This window comes from Cetorhinus maximus, chromosome 2 (assembly GCF_964194155.1).
Source record: "Cetorhinus maximus chromosome 2, sCetMax3.hap1.1, whole genome shotgun sequence".
Lineage (NCBI taxonomy): Eukaryota > Metazoa > Chordata > Chondrichthyes > Lamniformes > Cetorhinidae > Cetorhinus > Cetorhinus maximus.
Genome location: NC_135880.1, coordinates 133,604,200 through 133,624,927, shown reverse-complemented (window position 1 = coordinate 133,624,927; position 20,728 = coordinate 133,604,200). Strand labels below are relative to the sequence as shown.

Sequence of the window (20,728 nt, the reverse complement as noted above, 5' to 3'; positions counted from 1 at the left end):
AAATTAACATAGGCACACTCAATAACATAGGTACACTTTCATATTTCCTTGCACCCCTAGAAATATGAACTTCTATAATGAGATAAACTCAAAGTGCACAAAGTATCCCCAAATTGAGAGCTCCAGGAGGGAGAGAAATAAAAACAACTCAGAGTTTAAACCAAGATAAAAGCAAAATACGGCAGACACTAGAAATCTGAGATAAAAACAGAAAATGCTGGAAAAGCTCAGCTGATCTGGCTGCATCTGTGGAGAGAGAAACAGTTAACCTTTCGAGTTTGTAAGACTCTTCTTCAGAATGTATCATAGATTATATTAGAGTTTAAACCAGTTTAAAGTCTCAAACATAATATAAATGTGTACACACATTAAAAACCACAAGAAAAATCTTAAAACATACCAGACCACAGGGGGTTAATAAACCTTTAGTTCAGCGACACAAACCCAGCACTTACAGACACACAAGGAAATCACATTCAGATAGAAAAAAATTTATACCTCAACAAAATATACAAGCAGACACTCACACACAAGTTATTTCTTTTTTTGCCTTTTCACACAACATCTTAACTATACTCTGTGTCTATCAACTAAACTTCTTGCTTTCCTCTAACCATTTTCATTAACCCCAAACTTTCTTTCATATCTCCACCTTACTTGTGGCATGGTGGGATTTACAGAAATTGATTGTTTTACTTTATTATCTGACTCCTTAAAAACTCCTTAAAGTCTTTACTCTTTTCAGCTCTTAGCCTTTTCTCATCCATCTGTCCTTGGATCTTCAAAAGGGACCCTCTCCCCTTTCTCTAGACACTCCATGAGCAGTGTCTGAGCCTGTTTAGTTGTCATCTTGTTTACCTCATTCCCCTCCAGGATAACCTGAACCCACCTCGGTTTTAAGAGGTAATATCCCTGCCACGTACTTTGTCATTAACCCATCTATAGTATGTTTTGCCATTTTTTTATCTTCAAAACTCCTGCCTGACTCACCAAATCCTGTAAGACCCTCTTCCTGGTCTAAAGATTCTTCTGTCTCTACTCTGGATATCAATGACACACAACAACTTGGATGAGGTTCCACCAAAGGTGATACACCTTTATTAAACTACTAAGCAATAGTACATACTCGCAATAATACCGGTTGCTTAGCTTCCCTGTGAGCTGGAGTCCATGTCGGTGGTCAATCCGTTGATGATTTACCACTGCACTTTGTGGACTCTTTATACCTTTTTTGCTATGGCTCTGTGCCATATAAGGTAATACCTGTTTTTAGCCCATTTAATTGATTTTCAATTACATCAATGCCTTTTCCCTTGTTCTTAAGTCCTGGGTCTCTTACAAGGCCATGCTTGACTCTGTTTTGTTACCTCTTACACTGTTATCAATTATCAATCACCATGCTGGTACAGACAGTTGCCTTTATTGCCTCTAATGAGCACAAAAGGGGTCCATCTTTCTCACAGTTCGAGGGTAGTTCTCCTGCACAATTTAGTTCATTTTGCAGACCTTGCTAATTCTAGCAAGCCTTTGACTTTACTAAATTGACCTACTGTACACAGTACTCCAGGTGCGGCCTCACCAACACCCTGTACAGTTGTAATAAGACTTCCCTATTTTTAAACTCCAACCCCCTAGCAATACAGGCCAACATTCTATTTGCCTTCTTAATTACTTGCTGCACCTGCATGCTAACTTTTTGTGTTTCACGCACAAGAATACCCAGATCCCTCTGTGCTGAACTTTTTTGGAGTCTCTCTCTATTTAAATAATAGTCTGCCTTTTGATTCTTCCTACCAAAGTGCATGACCTCACACTTTCCTACATTAAACTCCATCTGCCAAGTTTTTGTCCACTCACTCAACTTATCTATGTCCCCTTGCAGATTCCTTATGTCCTCATCACAACGTATCCTCCCACCTATTTGTGTATCATCAGCAAATTTGGCTACATTACACTCTGCCCCCTCCTCCAAGTCATTAATATAGATAGTAAATAATTGAGGCCCTAGGACTGATCCCTGTGGCACTCCACAAGTTATGTCTTTCCAACCTGAAAAAGACCCATTAATCCTGACTCTCTGTCTTTTATGTGTTAACCAATCCTCAATCCATGCTAATACATTACCTCCAATACCGTGATCTTGTGCAATAACCTTTTATGTGGCATCTTATCGAATACCTTCTGGAAATCCAAATACACGACATTTACTGGTTCCTCTTTATCAACTCTGCTTGTTATATCCTCAAAGAACTCTAACAAATTTGTCAAACATGATTTCCCTTTCACAAAACCATGTTGACTCTGTTTGATTGTGTTAAACTTTTCTAAATTTCTTGCTATTTGTTCCTTAATGATGGACTCTAGCATTTTCCCAGCTACAGATGTTAGGCTGATTGGCCTATAGTTTCCTGCTTTTTGTCTCCCTCCCTTCTTGAATAGGGGCATCACATTAGAGGCTTTCCAATCTGCTGGGACTCTCCCGGAATCCCTGAGTTCTGGAATATTTAAGCAAATGCCTCCACTAGCTCTGCAGCCACTTCCTTTAAAACCCTTGGATGCAGGGCATAAGGTCCTGGTGACTTGTCTGCCTTTAGCCCCATTAGTTTGTCAAATACTTTGTCACTCATGATAGAGACTGTTACTAGATCTTTCCTCCCATTAGCTCCTTGCTTATCTGATATCTTTGGGATGTTTATAGAGTCCTCCACCATGAAGACTGATGCAAAATATTGGTTTAAGTTATTTGCCATTTCCCTGTTCCCCATTATCAATTCTCCAGTTGCATTCTCCAAGGGTCCCACGCTCACTTTAGCTACTCTCTTTCTTTTTATAGGCCCATAGAAGCTCTTGCTGTTTGTTTTTATATTTCTTGCCAATTTACTTTCATAATCAATTTCCTCCCCCTTTATTAGCTTTTTAGTCATCTGCTGCTGGCTCCTCTGGCCTACCACTAGTTTTTGCCGCTTTGTATGCCTTAGTTTTTGGTTGGATACTTTCCTTGACCACCTTTGTTCACTACGGGTGGTTCATCCTTCTCATCGAGTCCTTCTTTTTGACTGGGATAAATTTTTGCTGAGCGTTATGAAATATCTGCTTAAATATCTGTCACTGCTCATCCACTGACCTTCCCCTTAGTCTATTTTCCAAGCCTGCTTTAGACAACTCTTTTTTCATACCTCTGTAATTGCCCTTATTTAAGTTGAGGACACTGGTTTGAGACCTGAGTTGCTCCCCCTCAAACTGAATTTGAAATTCTACCATGTTGTGATCACTACCCCCTAGAGGATCCTTAACCACGATATTTCTTATTAATCCCGTCTGATTACACATTACCAGATCTAAAATAGCCTGTTCCTGGGTAGGTTTTGCAATGTATTGCTCTAAGAAACAATCCCTGATGCACTCTACAAATTCATCTTCCATGTTACCTCTGCCAATCTGATTTGTCCAGTCAATGTGCAGATTAAAATCACAATGACAATTAAAGCGCACTTCTTACATGTCCCCATTATTTCCCAATTTATACTTTGTTCTGCAGTGAGGCAACTCTTCGAGTGCATATAGATGACTCCCACCTGTGACTTCTTCCCCTTGCAATTCCTTATTTCCACCCAAACTTATTCCACATTACGATCTATTGTACCTATATCGCTACTCACTGCCATACTGATACCTTCCTTTATTAACAAAGCTATCACACCTCCTTTCTCTTTTTGCCTATTTTTCAGGAATGTCGAATACCCTTGAATATTGAGTTCCAGTCTTGCTCACCCTACAACCATTTCTCTGTAATAACTATCAAGTCATATTCATTTATTTCTATTTGTGCTATCAACTCATCTATCTTGTTACAAATGCCGTGTGCATTCAGATAAAGAGCCTTAAGCTCTGACTTTTTACTGTTATTACTCATTCTGGTTCTAATTTCTGCTGCACTCTTCTGCTTATATTTTTTGCCTCTTCCTGTCACATTTTGATTATTGTTCACCTCTTCACTATCTCTGCTCTCTCGTTTCTTTTTGATTTTTTACACTTCCTTTCAGTTGAACCCTCCCCCCCACTAATTAGTTTAAAGTCCTATCTACAACCCAAGTTATATGATTCGCCAGAGCATGGGTCCCAGCATGGTTTAAATGAAGCCCGTCCCAACGGAACAGCTCTCTCCTTCCCCAGTACTGGTGCCAGTGCCCCATGAATCGGAACCCATTTCTCCCACACCAATCTTTGAGCCACGTATTTACCTCTTTAATCGTATTTACCCTGCTCCAATTTTAACATGGTTCAGGTAGTAATTTGGAGATTATTGCCTTTGTGATTCTGCCTTTTAATTTAGCCCCGAGCTGCTTGTAATCCCTCAGCAGAACGTCTTTCCTAGTCCTACCTATGTCGTTGGTACCTACGTGGACTACGCCAACTGGATCCTTCCCCTCCCACTCCAAGTTTCTCTCCAGCCCAGAAGAGATGTTCTTGGCACCTTGGCACCAGGTAGGCAACAGAGCCTTCGGGCCTTTCTGTCTTCACTGCAGAGAACAGTATTCCTCTGACTATGCTATTCCCTATTACTACTACATTTCTCTTTTCTTCCCCCACTTGAATGTTCCACCGTGCTGTGGTCAGTTCACTCATCCTCTCTGCAGCAGGAGTAAGAACCTCGTACCCATTGGACAAGGGCACTGGCTGAGGCTCTATCAAAGCTAAATTCTGGGTCCCCATACCTGCCTCACTTGCAGTCACAACCTCCTGTCCCTGAACATGGGCCAAATTTGATGTAATTAATCTAAGGGGTGTGACTGTCTCCTGAAACACGGTGTCCAGGTAACTCTCCCCATTCCTGATGTATCGCAGTGTCCGCAGCTCGGTCTCCAGCTCATCAACTCTGAGCCAAAGCTCCTCGAGCAGCCAACACTTGCTGTAGATGTGGTCACTGTGGATCGCACCAGTGTCCACCAGCTCCCACATACTACAGCTGCAACACATCACCTGCCCAGCCATCTGTACTCTATTTAATTAATTAATTTGGGTGTTAAATATTTTAAAAGTCAAGAGAGGTTCTTAGTACACCCAAGTTAACCCACGTGTCTCTCTCTTTCATCCTGCAGGACGAGTACATCAGGATCATGCAGCCTGGTGAACTAGCTGTATGCCTTGTGGCTTATAGAGAGCAAAGACGACATGGAGGAGAGTGACTGAGGTGCCTGAATATGCAGAGGGAGGAGTAGCACCTTCAGGAAGAAGGGCGGTTGGGGTTCCCCTACCAAAGAGCCACAGTGAGCCTTCGGTGCCTAGCTAGACCCAAGGTCTATAAAGGTTACCTTTTATTCCTGCAGATGCTCGGGAACCAGTGGTGCCAAAGACTGCTCATGATTAGGGAATTGGTCAGTCACATCTGCCAGCTACTGCAGGATTTGGCGCAACATGGACATGGAGGACATCCACTGCCAGTGGCTGTGAAAGTGACAGCAACGCTCAATTTCTATGCCAGTGGCTCCTTTTAGGGCTCCACAAACAAAGTCTGTGGGATATCACGAGAATCCACCCATGAATACATCCATGAAGTCACGGATGCCATCTTTGTGAGGGCAACACAACTTTGTGCATTTCTCCCGGGATCAGGAGAGCCCGGATGGAAGAGCGATTAGATTTGCCCAGACATTGGGTTTCCCACCAGTGCAGCTGCCATCGACTGCACTCACGTGGCGCTCAGCTCTCCGTCACAACAAGCTGTCAATAATGTCAACCGCAAGGGCTTCCATTCTCTGAATATGCAGCTGGTGTGTGACCACCACAAATGCATCCTCCAGGTGTGCGCACAGTTTCCAGGCAGTGTGTGCAACTTCTACATTCTCAATAGGTCACAGATCCCTGAAATCTTCCAGGGTCCACAGAGGCTGCAGGGTTGGCTCCTCGGGGACAAGGGCTACCCGCAGAGGACGTGGCTGATGACACCCGTGCAGCAGACTCAGGCTGTAGCTGAGCGAAGGTATAACAAGGCTCATGCTGCATAGGAACATAGGAACAGGAGAAGGCCATTCAGCCCATCAAGCTTGCTCCACCATTCAATACGGTCATGGCTGATCGAACACTTCAATGCCTTTAACCCACACTATCCCCATAACCCTTTATGTTATTGTTAATCAGAAATCTATCAACCTTGACCTTAAATATACTCATTGACTGAGCTTCCACAGCCCTCTGGGGTAGAGAATTCCAAAGATTCACAACCCTCTGAGTAAAGAAATTTCTCATCTCGGTCCTAAGTCTCTTTCTTCCCCCTATTTTGAAATTGTGTCCCCTGATTCAAACTCCCCAGCCAGAGGAAACATCTTACCTGTATTTACCCTGTCTATCCCTTTATGTATTTTGTAGCTTTCAATCAGATCACCTCCCATTCTTTGAAACTCTAGAGAATACAGGCTCAGTTTCCCCAATCTCTCTTCATAAGACAGTCTTGCCATCCCTAGAACACATCTGGTGAACCTTCATTGCTCTCCCTCTATGGCAATAATATCCTTTCTGAGATAAGGGACTAAAACTGCACACAGTACTCCAGGCGCGTTCTAACCAAGCTTCTATGGAATTGAAGCAAGACTTTGCTACTCCTGCACTCGAATCCTCTTGCAATAAAAGCTAACATTCCATTAGCCTTCCTAATTACCTGCTGCACCTGCATGTTAGCCTTCAGTGGCTTATGGACAAGGGCACCCAGGTCCCTTTGTACAACTACATATTCTAATCCCTTACCATTTAGGAAATACTCTGCACATCTGTTCCATCTACCAAGGTGGATAACCTCACATTTTCTACATTATTTTCCACCTGCCATGTTCTCGCCCACTCACTAAGCCTGTCCAAATTCTCCTGTAGCCACTTTACATCTTCCTCATATTCCCGCCTAGATTTGTATCATCCGCAAACTTGAAAATATTACATTTGGTCCCCGCATCTAAATCATTGATATGTATTGTCAACAGCTGACCCCCACGTACTGATCCTTGTGGTACCCCATTAGTCACAGCCCACCAACATGAGAATGACCCTTCCTACTCTCTGTTTCCTGCCTGTTAGCCAATCCTTAATCCGTGCCAGTATATTGCCTCCTATCCCATGTGATTTTATTTTGCTAATCAACCTCCTGTGGGGGACTTTATCAAAAGCCTTCTGAAAATCCAAGTATACTATGTCTATTGACTGTCCTTTATCAATTTTGTTGGTAACATCTTCAAAAAACTCCAACAAATTCGCCAAACATGATTTCCCATTCACAAATCCATGCTGACTATGCCCAATCAGATCATGATTATCCAAGTATTCATTTATCACATCCTTTATAATAGATTCTGGCATTTTCTCTACTACTGATGTAAGGCTAACAGGTCTGTAGTTCCCTGTTTTCTCCCTCCCTCCATTCTCAAATAGTGGGAGCAACTTGCAACTTGGTGGAGCAAACCATCGCGATGCTGAAAATGAGGTTCCGGTGACCGGTCTGGGGGAGCCCTGCAATATAGTCCACAGAGCATGTCATACATCATCATTGTCTGCTGCACCCTTTACAACCTGGCATTGCAATGGGGAGGGGAGCTAGCTGAGGAGGAGATGGAGGAGCTGGAGATCTCCTCCGATGATGATGAGGGTGAGGAGGTCCTCGAAGACGACGATGACAGCAATGAGGCCCTCACACAGGCCAGGTGAGGCAGGCGCTCGGGAGGCCTTCATAGCTGCTAAATTTGTGGAGGATGATGATGACATGCAATGAGGAGACACCACAAGGTTCTCACATTGCATCTATGAATGTTTGGCCAGTCTGGCTTATGGCAGCACGCATTCCCTCTGTGATAATGCTTCTGTTGTGGAGATGCAGTGGAGGCCCTAATAGTCACTTGATTGCAGGAGGATGATGACGACATGCAGTGAGGACACTCCATAGATCTTCACATAGCCTCTGAGAATGTCTGACTCCTGCCTGTCCGAGGGCAGCTCGCTTGCACTCTGTGATCAGGGTCATATCATAGAGATGCAGCCATGAAACTTTAAAAGCATCTGATCCTTTGTCTGCCTTCAACACCTGACCCCTTCAGGAGCACCGCATCACTGGTCACAGATACTGAAGAGATGGGGGCCAGCCCCACCTTAAAGGTGCTGAGAGCGCACAGAGAGAATGAGAGAACCCTGTGATGCCTGCCCACGACATCCTGGCAGCAATGACAAGAACTGCTGAGGTGCAGGCATCAGTAATTTGTTCAGAGAGTGTGAGGCTGGACCATAACTTTGGTCTGAAAGCTGCACAAAGCACAGGGAAGAGGCCCTGGACTGAGATACCTGCCTTTATCTTGTGCAGGAAGGTTTCACATCTGAATGACATGAACACTGCTCAACAGAACAAGGAGCGATAGGTAGGGAGACATTCTTGGGAGTTAATTGACAATAGTGAACATTATGTACAAGTGATTAACACCCAAGCCCAGGCTGTGCAACTAATTCTTCTTAACCTTCCTAACCCTGCTGCTACGTCTCGGTTCTTCCCTGACATCCACAGTGGAGGTGGGGGCAGCTTGCTGACTATTACGTCCTGTTGTCTGTGATGACCTTGACGGGCGCCCTCTGGAGGGTCGAGAGTTGGAGGGCCCCGGCCTGCTTTCGGGGTCCTGCTGTGTGGCAATGGCACCCTCCTTGGCCTTTGGAGCTGCTGAGGTCACAGGAAGAGGGGATTTGGATGGGCCGGACACTCCCGGAGTCACCTGGATGGATGACCCGGGGGTGTATTCCTGATGATCCTCCTCCCCATAGGTGCCCAATGGCACCTTGCTGACTCCTTGAGGAAAAGGAGTAGCTGGAGTGAGATCAAACTGCTCCACACCCCTCTTGTGTACACACTGTTGGAGGCGGAACTGTGATGTCAGCGATGGAGTTGAGCCCATACAGCAGTGCAGGAGCGACATCCTGGACCAAGATCTCCATGGCGGCCACCATCTTACCAGTGTTGACCTCGGTGCATTGGTGTGTCGGTGCTATCACCTCACCCTGAATGTGGACGGACTCCTCCATCGTGCCTTGCAATCTGTGGAGTGCAGCGGACATCCTTTCCTGATGTTCCCGAGCTTGCCTTTGCAGCTCCAGCAACTGTGATATGACTGAGTCCAGAGACTCATCATCTGACTCTGACTCAACAAATTTATGGCCTCCAGCAGTCCTCCAAGTGTCGGACACTTGGGAAGTTCCTGCTGTCACCTGCTGTCAATCAGACAGTGTGATGTGCTCACCAGATTGTGATCCCAAGGCTATTCTAAAGCTAGGTCCCACAGAGGTGTGTGTCTCTGCACTGGTGGAGGGTGTGGGTGAGCGCTGTGACGGGACTTCAAGGAGGGTGCCTTCAGATTCCTCTTCAGGTTTCTTCGCGGCTTGACTGGAGGCCCTAGGTCATGAATTCTGTTGGCTGTTTGGCAGCTGTGCCTGCGAAAGCAAGGAGAGATAATTAGTGCATGAAACTGGCCTGTGAAACAGGACACATCACTCACAGCATGGTTGTCTGATGGATGTTGCACTGCTGGATCCTCACTTGGTAGGAGCACTGCCAACCTTACCGTCAGCACAGGAACAGTCCAGATCCTTGCTGGCCAGCTGGATGGCTCTGTTTTCAAAGTCCATGAGGACCTTGATTTCAGGCATTCCTCCACCAGTCTTGGACCTCTCCCTCTTGTTGTGTGCCAGCTTGTCCTGCATGAATAGATATTTTAATGGGGATAGTTACTGGATAGTTTACTGGATAGTTGCAGGGAGAAAAGAACTAACTATATTCCTTTTGGAAAAGAAAACGCCAACAATACAAAGTCTAATGTTTGATTAGTAAATCAGGGGAGAGCACGAACGCAGTCCCCCACTACCACAAATTTTGCAGTCGAGTATCCCGCATTTGGGGACATCTCAGGAGTCAGCACACCCGAAGTGCAATGGGCTAGCCTCGTCCTGGGAGAACCACCTTCATGATCAAGGTCTCTCCCCTGCCAGGTAAGTATCCCTACATGAATAGAGATGGAGAGAATGTAAGTAGGACGCCTGCCAAGCCGGATGATAAGTACGCCTGTCATGTGTAGGTAGTGAGTGGTACCATGAATGGGATGAGGGCAATGAAGGTGCATGTGAGAGAGTGAATGGTGATGTCCCTTGAACTGGCAATGAGTGAGATCCCTGTGGATGTGTGATGGGTTGGTGAGTCTGTGAGTTGAGAGTGATGAGTAGAGTGACTTACCCTGGCAGAGCAGAGGAGATGATTCATCCTCTTGTGGCACTGGGTGGCTGTCCTCCTTTGCACAGCATTGGCACTGATCACTGCTGCCACCACCTCCCAAGCCAGATTAGTGAGTTTGCTGCCCACCCTGTGGCCAGACCGGGAGTGGAGGACATCACGGTGAGCCTCCACTGAGTCCAAAAGGCGCTCAAGGGATGCGTCATTGAACCTGGGGGCTGCAGTCTTCCTACTTTTCGGGGCCATGTCTTCCGTGCAGCTGTCCTGGGCTGGAAGCACTGAGAGGTGTATGCGCGACTGCACTTTAAATGTGCTGCCTCGCCGCTTCAGCGAGGTGATGGTGTGGCAGGCAAATGAGAGCCTTCCTGCCATGGAAACGACGTGTTTCCCGGGATTGCATAATTAATGCGGCAGATTTGGGACCAACACAGCATGAAAAGGTGTCATTGCGGCCGGTGGCTAAAACGTCGTATTACCCAGCCACTACTGTACTTAGTGCAAACCTGGGATGATTCCGCCCAGTGTCTCAACGTCCTTCTCTTTCACTATGATTTTGGCAGCATTATCTTACTTTATAAAGACAAATGCAAATGATTCAATTAGCACCCCAACAATTCCTTCTGTCTCTTTGCTTCTCTTATTTTCGTTTTCACTTCCCTTCTGAACTACCAAATTCAGCTCGATTCTCATTTGCATTATCAACCTGACATCTGTCACACTTACCCTTTTTCTGCTTCATCTTATTCTTTCGCTCATCATCCAGGGAGCCCTGGGTTTGTTTGTCCTACCTTTCCCCTAACTGGGAATGTACCTCAACTCTACACAAGCAATCCCCCCTTTTTTTGCCTGACAATCTTTGATTCCAATTTACCTGAGCCAGATCCATTCAGACCTCATTGAAATTGGCCCTCCTCCATTTATTACTTTTTAAGTTCGATTGCTCTTATCCTTTTCCTTTGCGAGCCTAAACCTCATGGTACTATGACCACTGTGCTCTAAATGTTCCCCTACAGACACTTGATCCAACTCAATTCCCAGGGGCAGGATTTTCCACTTGGTGTGTGGGTGTACGCCCGACATGCCTGAGCGTTAAATAGCGCGCGATGACGTCGAGCGAGCGTCCCCATGTCATCGCGCACTTGCGTGATATTTCGGTCAGCAGGCATGCGCAAGGGTTGGCAGTGTGCCCATCGACAATTAAAAGGCCTATTAAGGCCAATAATCAATTAATTAACCTGGATTTTTTGCTGCCTGCCCAATGTTATGGTTGGTGGGTGGGCGAATTGGCCAGGCGATCTTTGGATTTTTGAGGAAACCTCATCAACGGCGGGATGAGGTTTTCGGTGTTCATTTTAAAAAAAAATGTTTGGGCAGAATTTTAATCATCAACATGTTTAGATGAGTGAGTCTGATGGGTGGAAATTTTTGTGTGATTTTAAAATCCTTATTTAAGAGTTTAAAATTCTTCAGCTCCCTGAGGCTGCTCTCTACCTTCAGGGAGCTTTCATCGCATGCCTCCCCCATGCCCACGCTGACTTAAGCGCTCGCCATGCTCCCGCCCCCACCCCGGCAGTGCCGGCCAGCCAGCGTGAAATTGTGTTCAGGGGCCGATCGCAGGCAGCGTGCCGTTTCACAGCCGCTCCCAGACCTGCCCTCCAGGCCCGCCCGATGACCTCAAAATCCTGCCCCAGGATCAGATCCAGCAATACCTCCTTCCTTGTTGAAACAGAAACAAGCTGATCTTGAAAATTCTCCTAAACACACTTCAGGACCTGTCCCGTATGCTCTTTAAACTATTACTATCACATATTAGGAGAATTAGAGTCCCCCATTATCACTGTATAGTTGTAGCACCTTTCTGTAATTAACTTGCAAATTTGTTCCTCTATATCTTTCCTTTTAGTTGGTGCCCTGTAGAATATAATTTTGTAATGGTGCCTATTTTGTTGGAATTAATTATTAAGGAAATAGTGACAGAACATTTAGAAAATCATAATATAATCAGGCAGAGTCAACATAATTTTATGAAGGGGAAACTGTGCTTGTCAAATTTATTATAATTGTTTGATGATATGGCCGGTAGTATGGGTAAAGGGGAACCAGTAAATGTAGTGTATTTGGATTTCTAAAATGCATTTGATAAGGCACTACATAAAAGATTAATGCATTAGATAAAAGTCCATGGAGTCGGGCTAATATATTAACACAGATCGAGGATTAGCTAACAGAGAGTTGGGATAAATGGGTCATTTTCGGATTGGCAACTGTAACTAGTGGATTGCCACAGGCATCAGTGCTGTTTGGGTTTTGAAATGCAATCATTACTAAGTATCCTACCTGGCTTGCCATACTCAAGTGGCCTCTGCCATGCGGGAATGTCTGCAGGCAGCCATGTCACATTCAGTTCCATAAAGACACCACATTAGAAAGACTGTAGTCTTTCAGCTTGTAATATGGTGTCAGGAGTGGAGCTGAGATTGAGTTTTGAGAAGCTGGAATAGCAGCCATAGCTACTGAGTGAGGAGCACTGAACTATCCCAACCTGCAAAAAGTTTCTGGGAAAAAAAACACTGACAAGGAAAAGATAACACAAACTGAAGGTTGCAAGTAATATACTGGGTGAGACAAAAGTGGCTGTAAAGTTTCCACTCACAGATCCTGTCAAAATGAAAGGAGATATGTGGCAGAAATGGCAATTTTCCCACTTGCAATGACAAAACTATGAGATTGCAACATTTTTAACAAGCTAGAGCCAATACAAGTAGCAACACTTGTAACAATGCTGGGGAGAAACTGCTACAAATTGTATTCCATCCTAAATCTATCCAAAGAACAGAAAAAAACAGACTGCAGAAATTTTGAAAGCCTTGAAGGCACACTTTGAACCCCAAGTGAATGTAACTTGTGAACGGTATGTGTTCAATATTAGGGCTCATGGTGAAAAAGAGTCCAATGATCAGTACATGACTGCAGTAACACAGCTTGTAGAATCTTGTGAATTTGCGCAACTAAAAGTGATCTCATTAAAGATAGAATTGTCTTAGGCATAAGAGATCCAATAGCGAGACCAAGTCTACTAATAGAGGAGAAACTCATTCTCAAGAAAGCGATAGACATGTGCAGAAACGCGGGGCTTGTAAAACATCAGCTAGAGCACATGTATGGCAGAACAGAGCAGGAGATACATTATGCCGAGAGACATTCCAGGCTGAAAGAGCAGAGCAATTTCAGATGAAGGGCAGTGTGCAAATACTGTGGTTGTCACCATACAAAGGAAAAGAAGAATTGTCCAGCCTGGGGAAAGGAATACTTTAACTACAAGAAGCTGAATCATTTCACACACAAAACAAGCCTATACAGATGGCCACTGAAGAGATATCAGCCGAAGAGACAGATGAAGTACTATACACAATTCAACAGGTTGGTTTCATCAAGTCTATTGGTGATAAATGGTTTGTGACTGTTACAATGATGACTGCAGCAAGAGAGCATCAAGTGAGCAGGAAGTATCAGATAGACACTGGTGCATCATGCAACATAATGACCTTCACAGATCTGTGCGAAGTGACGCAACATGGTGATCCAAAAATGAAGCCCTCAAAAGTAAGGTTGAGGCTATATGAAGGCACGATACTCATACCAAGAGGACAAATTAGTCTGCGAGCCCAATGCAATGACAAGATGGAAGGTCTAGAGTTCCAGATTATAGATGGGACCCAACAGCCTCACACTCAGCTGAAGCAAGTCTAAAGCTTGAGCTGGCAACCCTGAACATACCAACAGAGATTTACAATGTATTGCAGCACACAAAACCATTGACTGCCGAACAGATCCTAGAGGATCCTACAAATATGTGTTTACAGGGTTTGGATGTCTACCTGCAGAATATCATCTTGAAGTAGATGAGAGTGTAAGATCATTTCAGCATCTGCCGAGAAAATACTTAGGCCTTCGAATCTCACTTCCACCCTCAGCACCTTCCTTTCTTGTCTGAGGAGAAATTTCATGGGAATTCCAACCTGTCCCTTCTCTTCCGTGGCTATTTGCCTTCCTTTCACCTTCCCATCTTCTTTCCTTCTTGGGTTTGTGGGGGTAATGGAGAAAGGGTTTGGATCTATGGACCAAGTCATAATTGTCAGCCATCTCCGCTGCCTGTCTGGCTGTTTTAACCCTCTGGTCTTCAACATGGGTTCTAACTACAGGAGGAAGTGAATGTTTAAATTCTTCCAGGAGGATTATTTCCCTAAGAGCTTCATACATTGTCTCTACCTTTAACGCCTGTATCCAACAATCAAAATTAATTTGTTTTACCCTCTCAAATTCAATATTTGTCTGCCCAAGCTGTTTCCTCATGTTCAGAAATTTCTGCCTGCATGCCTCAGGGGCCAACTCATATGTACTCAGAATAGCCTTTTCACTGTATCATAATCCACAGACACCTCTTCTGACAGCGATGCATAAACCTCATGAGCTCTACCCACCAACCTACTCTGTAAGAGCAATATCCAGATTTCCTTTAGCCACTTCATTTGCTTAGCCACCTTTTCAAATGAAATAAAGAATGCCTCTATATCGCTTTCCTCAAACTTTGGAAGGGCTTGTACGAATTTAAATATCTCCCCGCTAGGCTTTGGGTTGGAGATGCTTGTTTCACCATCAGAACCTTCTCCAGTATCTGAGGCCCCTTTTTTAAAGTCCAGCCTTTTAAGCTGGCATTCCCTTTCTCATTCCTTCTCTCTTTCTTCCACTGCTAACTTACCTCTCTGGAGGTCAAATTTTCACATTTCCATTTCTCTTTGAAATGCTCTCTCTTTTTCCGTTCCTTGTCTTTCTCTTTCCTTTTTTTGCCTCTAATTGAAGTTTTTTCAGTTCCTTTTCATGTTCAAGTTGCTTCATTCGACACTGGACCAACTAACTCAATTGACTCACCCCCTGGAGAACGTGGTCTCTCTGGTATCCCTTCCAGTTTCAAATGCTGTGTCATTACCTCAACCATGTCTACTTTCCTCGCCCCCATGGGTAATTCTAACTCCAGATTATCTGCCAATTCCGTTAGCTGACTCTTGGTTAATTTCTGTAAACCAGTCAGCATTACATCTTCCATTTGTTAAAAAGTTTCAACAACCTCCAAAACCATTTCAATTCCAACCTGTCTAATATACCTCACAGCAACTCCAATTCCTATATCCAGTACCTCCACGTATTCATTTTTTAAGGATTCACAGATCCCACCAATGTTCAAGGATTTACAATCCCGCAAGAGATCCCACCTTATAATGATAATCCCGGATGACCCCCCACTTTGTTATGATCCCAGCTGATGTTACTACTAGGCAAGTTAGATCCCAGGGTGGAACCCGGCTTGAAAGATCCTGACTTTGATTTTCTGTTCAGAAACGTGGAGAGCAACTACTGAACAGAGTCACCGGGTCAGCTGATGAACTTTTAACAAGAGAATAAAACTTTTAATAAACAAGGAAAGATGAACCATAGTACAGTACTCCTTCACCCACAACTATACCTTCACAGATATATACAGATTTGTAAGGATAACACAAGTTACAAAAGCTATCTTATACTCTAATGTTCACAGTAAATACACAGTCCATGTAAACCAATGAACAACCTGTGGTCAGACACACCACACTCTGAAACCAAGTGACAGATGCCACCCTAAACAGATGCAATGGATCTCTCATCAACTCCCCCCAGATGCTTGTCACACCCTGAGCCAACCGGCCTTTCTGAACTCTGCCTTTCACACGAGGGTTTCTAACCCCCACTCTCGAAGAACTTGCTTTGGAATCTTCTCCCAAATGATACTTTCTCTCAGACACGTTCCACAAGGGTCCACCTCTAGGGTTTCAAATTCTCCTTCTAGTGTCCCTCTCCCTTGGATCGCCACGTGCATTAAAGCTTTCTTCCACATTCTTTCTCTTAGATACTGAGTCATACCAACAGAACACCACTGCTTCACATGTCGATAATAAAGAGTTACAAGCTTTCAGCTGTCTCCTTGGATCTTTTGGCTTCTCACAAGCCTATTTGCTTTAAGTCTGTGTCCTGCAGCTTTCTCCTTTTAAGCTTGGAGCCTTCCTCTCTGCTTCTTTCTTCCATTTCCACTGAACAGGGCCTTGTTCCAAATTCCTGTCCTTGTCCCTTGACTTAACTTAAAGAGCTTCTTGGCCTTTCTATTTTTCCTTTAGGACCTGCTCCCTGCAGTTCCCTCTCCCAGTAGACTAAGCAAGGGAAACAGGTGTACATCGCTGACATACTGTCAAGAACAGCGCTCCCCATGAAGAAAGTTGAGGATGCCATAACAGAATGTGAAATCTTCCAGATTGAAGGTAAGGCAGCAGCTCAACATGCTCTGGAAATCATCAACCCAACAGAGACATTGAATCTGACAGACAAGTGTCTTGCTCAAATCAAGTGAACTACCCAACAAGATGCAACTCTCCAAGTGCTGCAAGAAGTAATGATGAAAAGATGGCCTGAGAGCATCAAGGACACACCTGTGGTCACAACAGCTCATTCGACATACCGAGATGAAGTGACCACTCAAGATGGCATCCTGTACAAAGAAAACAGTGTCATCATCCCTAAGAAGATGAGAGGAGAGATGCTGAAGAGCATAGATGCAAGCCATCAAAGAATTGAACCAAGTTTGAGGAAGGCAAGAGAAGCACTCTACTGGCCAAACATGACCAATAAAATTAAAGACCACATCAGCCAGTGCGGTGCTTGTAATGAGTACCAAGCTAAACAAGCTAGAGAGACGTTGATGATGCCTGACATACTAGACAGACCATGGATGAAGCTGGGAGAAGACATCTTCACTATAGCAGGAACTGATTATCTTGTCACTGTAGACTACTATTCTGACTACTGGGAGTTAGACCAGCTGACTTCAACGATGACAGGAGAGATGGTAGAATGACTGAAAACACACTTCTGTTGTTACGCCATTCTAGACATTGTGATGAGTGACAATGGCCCTCAGTTCACGAGTGAAGAATTCAGCCACTTCACAAAATATTGGGAAATTCAACACTATACATCATCTCCACATTATCCCCAGTCGAATGGAAAGACTGAGGCAGCAGTGAAAATTGCCAAAGAAATCTTCAAGAAATCGAGCAAATCTAGCACAGATATATACAATCCTCGAGTGGAGAAACACACTGCATGAAAAGTAATGAAAAGGCATGAAAAGTAATCCAGTCTAAAGACTAATGTCACGTCGCACCAAAACTACTCTTCAAATAGCAAAAAAACTACTGAAACCAGAATTAGTGACAGGTGTGGGTGAAAAAAATCAAGGTGAAATGGCAGAAAGACAAATTTCAATTTAACAAGACTGCCAAACTATTGCTGGAGTTGAGCATTGGAGAGCCTGTTAGGGTACTCCTTCAATACTCTAAACAGGAGTCAGCCCACGTGACAACTTGGGACATGTGTAGAGCAGTTGTCACCTTGATCGTATGCAGTGGAAGTGAACGACCAAATATACCAGTGCAACTGCAGGCATATACGAACAACTAGAGAAGCTGTTCCTTCACTGCAGGTGGCTGATCACCAGCTGCAAAGAGTACAGAACAACCATCATTCCCAGGGACCACCGACACCCAACAACAGAAATGGAACAACAATTGTTACCACGGCAACTAGTGCCATGGAACAACACTCTTGGAGAAGGATCCAGACAAATAGCCAATGACAACACACATGCCTACCAGTAAAAAATCTGTACAAATTAATAACCATGTGTGCAGTGCATGTGCAGAGACTGACAAGAATAACAAGCAGTTTGTTAATGCATAAGAACAGTTGTGCTTTAGTGGGTAACTTAGGTAACTCGCAGTTACACATGATAGTGCATACGAAGTTGTCTGTTGTTCATTATGGAGAAGGGATGTTTGGGCTTTGAAATGCAATCATTGCTAAGTGTCTTACCTGGTTTGCCATAGACATGTGACCTCTGGCATGAAGGAATGTCAAGGGGCAGCCCTGTTGCATTCAGTTCAATAAAGACACAGCACTAGGAAGACTGTAGACTTTGAGCGCATTTGTTCTGTACTCTTTGCAGCTGGTGATCAGCCGTCTGCAGTGAAAGAACAGCTTCTCTAGTTGTTCTGGGGCCTCAATTGTTCACAATTTATATTAATGACTTGGATGGAGGGTATAAGTAGCCAAATTTGCTGATGAAACAAAGATAGGTGGAAAAGCAAGTTGCTGCTTGTTGGAACTGTTCCACAGAAGAGTCTCATCGGACTTGAAATGTTAACTCTGTTTCTCTCTCCACAGATGCTGTCAGACCTGCTGCCTTTTTCCAGCATTTTCTGTTTTTATTTCAGATTTCCAGCATCCACATTATTTGCTTTTACACTATGTTACCACGCAGGTATGACAAATAATTGGGAAGGCAAATTAAATGTTAGCTTTTATCGCAAGGGGGGATGGAGCATAAAAGTAGGGAAGTCTTGTACCTACTGTACAAGTTGTTGGTGAGACCGCACAGAGTACTGCATACAGCTTTGGTCTCCTTACATAAGGAGAGATATACTTGCGTTGCAAAAAGTTCAGAAAGGTTCACTGGGTTGATCCTGGGATAAGGAGTTGTTTTATGAGGAAAGGTTGAGCAGGTTGAGCCTATACTCACTGGACTTCAGAAGAATGAGATAAGATTCTGAGGGAGCTTGACAGAGAAGATGCTGAGAAGATGTTTCCCCTCGTGGGAGAACCTAGAACCAGCTGACATAGCTTCAGAATAATGGGTTGCCCATTGGGATGAGGAGGAATATCTCCTATCAGTGAGTTGTGAATCTTTGGAATTTTCTAACCCAGAGAGCTGTGAAGGTTGAGTCACTGAATATATTCAAGGCTGAGCTGGACAGATTCTTGAACTATAGGGGAGTTGAGAGTTATAGGGAACAGGCAGGAAAGTAGAGTTGAAGCCAAGACCATATCAGCCATGATCTTATTGAATGGTGGATCAGGCTTGAGGGGCCTTATCATCTGCTCTTGCTTCTGTTTCTTATACATTTACTTCTCCTTCTTACTCCCACTCTGACCTCTCTTTCCTCAGCCTCCTACACTCTTCCAATGAAGCTCAATGGAAGGTGAAGGGGTCCTGCACTGTTGGAAGTGCTATCTTTCAGGTGAAACATTAAACCAAGGTCTTGTCTGCCCTTCAGGTGGATGCAAAAGATTTCATGGCACTATCCTGAAGAGTAGAGGAATTATACCTGGTCTTCCAGCCAATTTTTACCCCTCAATCAACATCATAGAAACAGGTTATCTGGTTATTATCACATTGCTGCTTGTGGGAACTTGCTGATTGCAATTTGGCTGCCATGATTCCTACAACAGTGACTATACTTCAAAAGTTTTTCATTGGGCGTAAAGTACGTTGGATGTCCTGAGGCCATGAAAGGCACTATATAATTGCAAACCCTTTTTACTTTACATAAAATGTACAACACAGAAACAGGCCATTTTTTAATATTCATTTACGGGATGTGGTATTACTGGCTAGGCCAACATTTATTGCCCATCCATAATTGCCCTTGAGAAGGTGATGGTGAGCTGCCTTCTTGAACCACTGCAGTCTCTGTGGTGTAGGTACACCCACAGTGCTGTTAGGTGGGGGGTGTTCCAGGATTTTAGCCCAGCGACAGTGAAAGAACGGTGATATATTTCCAATTCGGGATGGTGAGTGGCTTGGAGGGAAATTTGTAGGTGGTGGTGTTCCCATGTATCTGCTGCCCTTGTTCTTCTAGATGGCAGCATTTGTGGGTTTGGAAGGTGCTGCCTAAGGAGCCTTGGTGAGTTTCTGCAGTGCATCTTGTAGATGGTACACACTGCTGCCACTGTTCATTGGTGGAGGGAATAAATGTTTGTGGATGTGGTGCCAATCAAGTGGGCTGCTTCATCCTGGATGGTGTCAAGCTTCTTGAGTGTTGTGGGAGCTGCACTCATCCAGGCAAGTGAGGAGTATTCTATCACACTCCTGACTTGTGCCTTGTAGATGGTGGACAGGCTTTGGGGAGCTAGGGGGTGAGTTACTTGGTGCAGGTTTCCAGCCTCTGACCTGTTCTTGTAGCCACAGTATTTATATGGCTAGTTCAGTTCAGTTACTGGTCAATGGTAATTCCCGGGATGTTGATTTGGTCCAATTGATCCACGTTGGTGTTCATGCTTCAAAGCAGCCTCCTTCAACTCTATGTTATTTAACCCTATCAGCATATCCTTCTAGCCCTTTTCTCCCTTATGTAGAAACACAGAAACAAGAGTATGCCATTTTGCCCCTTGATCGTATTCCACTATTTAATGACATCTGTATCTTAGGTCTATTCATTCAACTTGGCTCTATATCCCTTAATATCCTTGGCTAGCAATAATCTACACACCTAAAAAATAAAGTTATCATTTTTTTATTCTTTAGCGGGATGTGTCGCTGGCAAGGACAGCATTTGTTGCACATAC

At 44.3% G+C, this 20,728-nt stretch overlaps 1 non-coding gene across 1 annotated transcript; it reads right to left on the bottom strand.

Moving 5' to 3' along the window:
• Positions 1-9,846: 9,846 nt before the first annotated feature.
• On the bottom strand, positions 9,847-10,010 carry LOC144671766 (U1 spliceosomal RNA). Its single transcript, XR_013574005.1, has one exon. It is a non-coding gene; the product is annotated as a U1 spliceosomal RNA (small nuclear RNA).
• Between the last annotated feature and the right edge of the window lie 10,718 nt (positions 10,011-20,728).